The sequence below is a fragment of the Hipposideros armiger genome, unplaced genomic scaffold, assembly GCF_001890085.2.
Source record: "Hipposideros armiger isolate ML-2016 unplaced genomic scaffold, ASM189008v1 scaffold_694, whole genome shotgun sequence".
NCBI lineage: Eukaryota > Metazoa > Chordata > Mammalia > Chiroptera > Hipposideridae > Hipposideros > Hipposideros armiger.
Window position 1 is genome coordinate 496,024 of NW_017732044.1, and position 5,937 is coordinate 501,960.

Here is a 5,937-nt window from a genome sequence, read left to right on the forward strand (position 1 = left end):
GCTTCACTGGCCCATGTTGGTATTATCATTGCGCTCTTCCCGGGTGAGGCAGATCGGTCGCCGGCCATTGGGTGGCCACTCATGGTGGCTAACAGCAAGTCATGCTGGCTGCAGGCTGCTCATGCTGGCTGCCAGCCACTCACAGTAGCTCACAGCAGCCCACTGCAATAGGGTCTGCAGCCTATGCCGTCGCCGGCGACTCACGGCAGCCCAGCTCCAGGTTGAGCTGTTGTTCACCATCTTAGCTGTAGAGGGCACAGCATCACTGGCCCTCATCTGGGATCTGAACCAGGGCCCTACTGCTCAGAGCTGGCGTCCCAAGCCAACTCTTAACCAACGTGCCACTCAGCCGGCCCTGCCACCTTTTTTTTTTTTTTTACTTCAAATAAGCGACCTAGCTACTCTGGGTCCTGGTGTCTGCATCTGTAAAATGGGATGAATGAGAGCTGTGTACTGGAACACTGGGTTTAGTGTGCTTAGCACATTGTTATTATCCTAATATAACTGTCATTCTTTTAAAAAAATTTTTTTTAAAGATTTTATTGGGACATAGGGGGAGGGGAACAGCGTTGGGGAATTGAGGAAGGGAAACAGACAAGTTGCTGTCCTTCTGTTCTTCAGTCTAGTTGTGGAGGACGTCGCTTCACTGGCCCATGTTGGTATTGTGATCATTGCACTCTTCCCTGTTGAGGAAGTTGGTCTCCGGCCATTGTGCTGCCACTCACAGTAACTCATGGCAGCCTACTGCAGCCTATGCCATCCGGGGCGACTCACAGCCCAGCTCCAGGTGGAGCTGTTGTTCACCATCTTCGCTGTAGGGGGCGCAACATCACTGGCCCTCATGGTGGGATCCAAACCAGAGCTCTGCTGCTCACAGCTCAAGCTCTCAAGCCAACTCTTAACCAACAAGCCATTCAGCTGGCCCATAACTGTCATTCTTTTCATAGTTTGCTGAGTGCCCACTTTGTAGCAAGTCCTGGCCTCTGACTCTACACTTTGCCCACACTCAGGCCCCAGACAGATGGGGCAGGGAGTCCAGTGAATGCCTTTGTCCTGTTGGGAGAGCTTTTCAGGCCTCAGTGCCCTTTCCAGGCCTCTTGCCCACCTAGTACTGATCAGTTTGGGCCAGCCTTTCATCCTTGAGGCCTGCGCCTGCAGAAGAACAGCTTGGAGGTGGACTCAAAGCTAAGGTGGCTGGATGGGGCTGGAGTGCCAGGTCCAGGGCCTGTCCTGAACATGGCAGGGACGTCAGGGGGTCAGGGTCGCAGTGGAGAGGATGGCCAGGTCCAGAGGCCCCGATTGGATGGACGGTCAGAGGGGCGGGTCCGGAAATGAGCATCCCTGTAGCGCACCAGCCAGGGCCACCGGGTGGGCAGGTTACCGAGTTCAGGTCGCGGCCCTGACGGGTCAAGCGGCTGCGACGTCCTGCGGGAGTCCCCGAGCCGGGATGCCGAGGAGGCCGGGAAAACTGCGGGGACAAGAGGCAGACACCCGCGCAGCCAAAAGGCTAACCGCAGCCTCGGGGGCGGGGCGCCAGGAGGGCGTAGCTCCTGGAGCGACAGCGCACGTAGCCAACCGTGCCTCGGGTTAAGGCGCGCCGCTCAGTTTCTAGCAGCGCACGGGCGGTGGCAGGGGCCGGGCCTGGGCGGTGGCGGCTGCGCGCGGGCGCGGCACCCGGAAGTCGGCGGCGGCGGAGGCGGTGAGTGCGCGGCTGGCCGCCCGGGCCCGCGGACTCTTCTGCCCGCGGAGTCGGCCGGCCCGGGTTCGGGGGCGCGGGGCTCCCGAGGCGTGGGCGAGGAGGGGCAGGGCCGTACCTCCCCGCCCTGCCCCTGTTTCCCCTTCCCGAGGCGTGAAATGGAAATCAAGCAGCAGGGTCTGGGGAGACCAAACCGACCGAGGCCGACGAAGGGCCCCACGCGTTACTGGAAGGCGTTTCCAGTGATCCCCGCCGGGATAGGGTGCGGGGGCCGCTGGCAGGCCGGGCTGGTCTTGCTGCAGGAAAGCAGAGACTGGCAGGGCAGGGGGAGTTGCGTGGTGGGTGGGTCACGGCGTCGGTCAGTTATGGAGCCCTGAGTCACGCTGCTACCTCCCTGCGTCCTGCTGCGGGTGCAGTGGGGTGACAGCTCATGGCTGCCTTAGTAGGCAGCAAGTGCTGGGTCATCCCTGTGTCTGGACACAGACTTCCTGGGGTGGCTCAGGTAGTCAGACCCTTCCTCCAGGGCATCACGGGTGGGGGCTAGGCAGTGTTGTACCCAGCACAAGGCCTGGCTCCTTTGCTGGCCTTTGAGTCCCCTCCCTCCACCCCAGCACCTTCCGTGCTTCCTGGCTTCATTCTGGGGCACAGCTAAAGGGAACCTTGGACCAGTCCCTGAGCCTCAGGTCCCTTTCCTCCAGCGGGTATGTCACATGCTCAGCACAGGCCTGGCCTGTTATCTTGCTCTGGACCTGCTGACTACTGTTTTGTTGCTGCTCTTTGGACTGAGTCCTCTTCCTTGACGAAGTCTGGCATGGTGGCAGCTAGCTATAAGGGGTGTCTACCGCTCATAGTGCTTTGGAAATGCTTTCTTGCGCTTGCTTGATGATTCTCTGTGCAACATTTTGGGGCAAGTGTTCATTGGCCAAACACTGTTCACATTGAAGAAAACTCCGACTGAGGGGCAAATGGCGTTCCCTAGGTCACTTAGAGCCAGGGCTGACTCCCAGTGCCTCTGTTCCTTCTGGGTCTCTCTTCTGGGAGTCTGGCTGCATTAGGTGATCTGTCAGGTGGGGTGGGGGAGCTGGAGAGGGAGGCTGTGTTGTGTGGCCGGTGGACACAGCATTCCAATGCTCCCATGGACAGGGTGGATTGTTCTGGTGCTCCCACCCTCTCAGGCTCCTGACATTTCTCCCCAGTCCTGTGGCTGCTTCATGTTATGATATGTCTGCAAACTGCAGGTCCTTCAGACCAGGCCACTGCTTGCTCCAATGTGTGGTGATGACAGCCCTTCCCTGAATGAAGGGAACAGGCCATCTGCTCTGCCCGGCTGCCCAGCCCCTGAGCAGTTATTACTGCTTCATGCTTTCTTTGTGTTCCCATTTGAGAGCTGCCTTTCGATCGTGTTTCCCCATGGGTGTAACTGTGTGCCGTGTTCTCAGACCAGGTTTCCCCACTAGAGGGGAAGCTCTCTAAAGGCACTGTGGATGGTGCTGGTGCTGAAGACGTCTATGGAGAAATGAGGGGACTCGGACCTCAGAGCCTGTCTGGAGAGAAATGGTCCAGGGCAGGGAGGCTGAGAGGCTTCTAGTGGTGGGGCTGCATTGTCACTGACATCCCAGATGTGAGAGGATGAGGCCTATCCTTTGCTAACATGTTAGTTGGCCTGAGGGCAGCACTGCAGAGTCTGGCATTTGTTGGTCTGGACCACAGGGTTTGACGATGGGCTCCATGAAAGCAAGGTCACCCCAGCACCATTGAGCTGCCCTTTTAGGTTATCAATGCAGCTTTTTTCTTTACCTCACAACTTCCTTTTTAGATTACAAAAATAGTATATGCATGCTCAATAGTAAAAAAGGCTGCTGCCACTTGGGGTGTCTCCACTGAGGTCTTCAGCACCTTACTAACTTTAAGTGCTTGCTTTCTTCCTCTTCTGAGGGGTTAGTGCAGAAGGTGGCCCTTTCCTCCTTTATTAACCATATGGGTTACAGGAGCCACTGTGAGGCTGGGCTGCCTTGTGGGGAAGCCAAATGTCCCTGCCAGGAGGGGCCAAGGTACAGGGGCTGCCCCGCGACTGGAGCTTTCCTTAAAGCTCACTGTATCCCTCATTTGTGCTGCTCCTTTGAACTGTGAAGGGACAGTGACACTTGGTATGAGGCTGAATTAGTGCTCCTAAAAGATCTCGAAGATCTTAGGAAGAGTATCACTATAGAAAATTTGATATGGTGAAATGCCACTGAACAGTCAAAACGACAAAACATAGATTGAGGAGTCTTCAGTTGCCTACAGGGGAGGAAGGTGGAGCATTGCAGTGGGCCGGCTGCTTAGAATATTTACAGACGTCAGGGCTTTCTCAGCCAAGGCCCAGGAATAGCGACACTGTGTTCCCATGTGTGTTTATCTCCTCTGCTGGCAGCTGCCGGGAGAACTTCAGGCGTCATGTGAAAAGAGCAGCTCATGCTTTTCAGCTCCGCCCCTGGGAACTGTCACAGGGTGGGGATGAGGTGCCTGGCCCTGCAGCCTTCCCGTGTGAAGCCTGAGGGACCTCAATCCTCTGCATGGCCCTTCAAAACCAGATGGCTAGCCTTAAAAATATATTCCCAAATGTGTAATGTGCTTTGCATAACAAAATGGGGCCTTACTCCAGGGCCCAGTTAACCTCTGTCCAGAGCCTTAGCACGTAAAGCCAGATAGGATACTGATTTGACGTGAACCGGGAGCCTCACTTTCCTGAGTGTCTCTGCCCCTTCTGCTCTGTGTCGTGGTGAAAATACTTCCCTATTCATTGGTGTGCGTCCCTGTCGTTCATTGCTGCATTCTGACCTGGCATCTCTCCTCCAAGATGCCCTGTTTGCCTTTTTAGTTGACAGAGGGAAGTGCTCCGGCCCAGTGCCCTCTGCCCTGGTGGTTGGCTGTAGACTTGGTCAGGTGTGGCTTTGCTGTCAGCTCATGTGGGTGGCGTTGTGCAGCAGTCACAACAGCCCATCAAGTGCTTGGTCCTGTTTTGAGGCATTTTGAGCTAGGGCTGAGTCTGTTCTTGTCCAGACTCCCATGAACAGCCTCTTCCAGCCTTCTCTGTTTTACTTCCCCCCACCCAGAGGAACATCTTGAAGCCAGGGAGAAAGGAAGGCTGGGTCTGTCCACTTGCTTCTCTTGGGCAGCTTTTGGGGGTGGACAGTCCATTGTTTTCCCTGACATCAAATACGCCTGTGTTGTGTTTAGCTTCATAGATGGTGCAGTAGTCCTAGCTTCCTGATTCCCATCCACATCAGGGTGTGGACACCGTTGCCAGCACCCAGATGTCTCCCTTGTGTCCCTCATTATCCCCTAGACCCGGTGGCTGTGCCCTGACTTCTGGCCTTGTGAACAACTCTTGCTTATTTTTGGCCTCCATGCGAGCACCAAGCCGGGGGCCTCCTGCTCTGCTGTTCTCGTGCGTGGATGCCACTGTGGACATGGGGTAGCTTCCAGTTCTGAACTTACTTGCCTGTGTTGCTTTATGGAAATTGGCACCCACAACAGCACCTGGCATGGCTAGCAGGGGCGGGGCACGGCACACTGGGTCAGAGTTTTAGAAGGTTCTGTGAATAACCAAGAGGGAGACTTGCCCTCCAGGCACCACAGTATGTGCTAAAGCTGAGAGACCTGGTGGCACATGCAGGGTCCTGGGGGGCGGCTCTGTGCCTGGATGTCCGGGGGTGGTGAGGTTGGACAGACTGGACTCCCTGTAGGTGGGGGAAGCATGGGTGTCCATACCTCACACCAGCCACCCAGGCAGAACCTGGGCAGATCTGAGAACTAAGCCAAAATATAACCTCACAAGGAAGTCAAGAGAAAGGTGCTCTTACTTTGGGACAGGGAGGGCGACAGCTGTGTAGGAAAGGTGGGAAGCTTTGCTGTAAAGTAACAGATGTTTTTTCTTTTTTCTTTAACTGTATTGAGGAATAGTGTGTTTTTCTCAGGACCCATCAGCTCTAGTCAAGTTGTTGTTCTTCAATCTTAGTTGTGGAGGGCGCAGCTCAGCTCCAAGTCCAGTCGCCATTTTCTTTTTATTTTTTTTTATTGGGGAATTAGACGATGGGAACAGCACTGGGGAATTGGGGAAGGGGAAAAGACAAGTTGCTGTCGTTTTTTGTTCTTCAGTCTAGTTGTGGAGGATGTTGCTTCACTGGCCCAAGTTGGCACCACCATTGCGCTCTTCCCGGGCGAGGCAGATCAGTCGCCGGCTTCTGGACAGCTGCTCA

General features: G+C 55.5%; 1 protein-coding gene across 3 annotated transcripts in view; it reads left to right on the forward strand.

The window, feature by feature from the left end:
• Positions 1-1,632: 1,632 nt before the first annotated feature.
• The window catches only part of TANGO2 (transport and golgi organization 2 homolog), a 41,795-nt gene continuing 37,490 nt past the window's right edge, over positions 1,633-5,937 (forward strand). Inside the window, exon 1 of one of the 3 annotated variants that reach the window (XM_019626926.1) lies at positions 1,633-1,699. The gene's annotated coding sequence lies outside the window, so the exon portion shown is untranslated. Of the gene's footprint in view, positions 1,700-1,734; positions 1,959-2,025; positions 2,529-5,937 lie in introns of those variants that run through there. The other 2 variants (XM_019626928.1, XM_019626927.1) reach the window with 2 other exon arrangements.